The sequence below is a fragment of the Artibeus jamaicensis genome, unplaced genomic scaffold (assembly GCF_021234435.1).
Source record: "Artibeus jamaicensis isolate MK-2021 breed Jamaican fruit bat unplaced genomic scaffold, CSHL_Jam_final contig_415, whole genome shotgun sequence".
Taxonomy (NCBI): Eukaryota; Metazoa; Chordata; class Mammalia; order Chiroptera; family Phyllostomidae; genus Artibeus; species Artibeus jamaicensis.
This window is the reverse complement of record NW_026521823.1, coordinates 10,745,703-10,748,408: the sequence shown is the minus strand read 5'-3', so window position 1 is coordinate 10,748,408 and position 2,706 is coordinate 10,745,703. Positions and strand designations below refer to the sequence as shown.

At 37.0% G+C, this 2,706-nt stretch overlaps 1 pseudogene; it reads right to left on the bottom strand.

The window, feature by feature from the left end:
• Positions 1-2,205: 2,205 nt before the first annotated feature.
• LOC119057821 (uncharacterized) lies at positions 2,206-2,300 on the bottom strand (annotated as a pseudogene).
• Positions 2,301-2,706: the final 406 nt, after the last annotated feature.

Sequence of the window (2,706 nt, the reverse complement as noted above, 5' to 3'; positions counted from 1 at the left end):
ATGAACTAAAAATATACAAGCAAAAACAAAGCAGTCTCCTTTTCTCAAAGAGCTTATAAACTATGGAAGGAAAGACAAGGAATTATTACACCGCATCATGATATGAATACAGAGGCTGAAACCCTGATATTCACAAAGCAAGTATTCTTTCGAGAATTGCCAGGTGTTCTGTGGCATAAGCAGGGAGGGAAAGAAAAGGAATGTGAGCAAAGAGTAACTGGTACCAGGAGGTCAGGTCTAGTTTGGATTTTTCCTGAGGGCAATGGTATGAAATTGAAAGGTTTTTAAATGTAAAGTAGCATTCATAGAACCTTCCCACTCAACAGCTTCTTCTTAAGTAAGCAGACAGTGAATGCCTGAGGCATAGTCCAAAGTGAGACTATTGTGTCCTTTATAGAAGTCATTGTCATTGTCACCCTGGAGACTGCATCCCACCTGACTCTCAGGAAAACCAGCACTGTCTTTTTTCTCAAGGACTGAGACAAAGTATCTTTCTGGGAACCTGTAAGCATACTTACTCACTCGTGTATATCTGGGGAAACAAAACAAAACAACAGCAGAATTTGTTTATAAAACAATGTGTATTTATTCTTACATGTTTAAACTTTAGTCACCTTCCAAGTACTCTGTATTTGATACAGCATACCTATCAAAACCTTTTTTTTCCTTACTGAAAACAGTTTCCAACTCACTGATTTTGATGTCTTTTAGTGCTTCTGCCATCTTTCATTCCACTTTTTCCACAATGGCATAACATTTCCCTTTGAGAAATTTTTTAACCATGGAAACAAAAAGAAAGGGTACTTGGGGTGAGATAGGGTGAATAGGGAGGGTAGGGCATGGGGGGTCATGCCATTTTTGGTCAAAAACTGCTGAACACTCAGTGTGGTATGAATATGTACACTCGTAAATCACCCATCATGAAATGGGCAAGCACACTGAAAGAATCTTAAAAAAAATTCACTGAATCTGAAACACGAGCTCTCACAACACCACCAACTGTTGTTCTAGAACACTCAACTAGCAGGGGGAGCCTGTACTGTAAGGGGCCTGCCCTCCAAAAGATAATTCCAGTTTTTGTGGGGTCCCTTCTCATATATATACAATTTGCTCTTTTTCTTTAACATTAAGACCCCAAAAAGGCTTTTCTCAGTGGAATGCACCTCCTCATACCCTAAATACCTCCAAGAGCTGTGAGTAGGTGAAGAATGCAAGGCAGTCTCCATTCAAATTTCTGACCTTCCACATTTTCTGAAGTAGAAAACATGGATGTGCTGATGGAGATGGCGATCCCAACCAGAACTGACTGTGGACAAAAAAGGTGCGACGTACTAAACCTGTCAAGCTCAGGACTGGTCCGCACAACAGCTTCAGAAACTCAGACTGAAAGAAACCACATAGGATGCTCTGAAATTAAAACTTCTTAAGTAGAAGTGAGTCATAGAGAGTAGTCAAGTCCTAGTCCACTATCTTCCTTGACAAAGGTCCATCTTTAACTGAGCCGGATTGTTGCCTTTTTGCATCTAAGATAACATATCTTTGAAATGTCCGAGTAAACCCTTTTCCCAAATCCCTCAGGGCACGATATCCCACTAGAGCTTGACCAGAGAACTCTCCTAGTTATCTTCTCCCCCAAGTCCCACCCCCAACACCGTCTCTTTAAGTTCATTGTTAACTGTCCCATACTCACCAATGTAAAACAAGTATTTGTCTCTTCATTTATTCTGTTTTCAATCTCGGAGACTTCCCTGCTTTGCTTTCTTCTGCCTCCCTTATATATCACCAATGGATTTCATGTAACCTCCCTTATGCCTCCTTTGAGATACAAAACCACCATTCTCTGGAGCATTTTCTCAGTTCACTGACATGTTTGCTTCCAGACAATTGTCATCAATTTGGCTTAAAAGAAAAAAAAACTCAAAAATTATTACCAGTGTGTACGTTTTTTATGTTGATAGAACTCACAAAGCAAGGCAGAAGCCGCATTTAGAAGGCAGAAGAAATATTTAAATGAATCTAGATCCACAATTATGTTAAAAGAAAAAAAATGCCCCAATATAGAATCAGAAAGGAAAGTTGGAGACCAATGTTTGAGTAGTTCATTGTATCCACCAAATGTTGCTTTGTTTGTTTTCAGGCAAAGTGATCCAAGAAAAATGTGCTCTAAATCAGAAAACCCTAGAGATTTTCTTTTTTCTTTTTTTTTTTAATATAGAACACTGCATGAATTTGTGCAAGGGCCATGCTAATCTTCTCTGTTATCGTTCCCATTTTAGTATATGTGCTATTGAAGCGAGCACAAACCCTTAGAGATTTTAAATTTCAAAGTATTTTGACAAAGCTTTACATACCTTGCCTGAAAATATATTTCTTTTTAATATTTATTCACCCAAAACATTAGAGATTTTCTATATGTCTATTGTTTGTTTCCTGTTTTTATTTTTCTTTTTTTATAATATAACTTCAATTCCCAAAAGATTGCTAGTGAGCTGATGAGGAATCAATTAATTTAGAGATAAATAGCACCTATTTTATAATTTACTTTTTTGCTTACCAAAATAAAGTTGTTTATGGTTGTTGTTTCCCTCTCTGTAAATTTTCTCAATTTTTAGCAAGATGCACCCTTAAAAATACAAAGTATAAAATATTAAACTGTATACTTTTAAGCAGGAGATTCTTTAAACATTATATGACTGATAAAAGAAT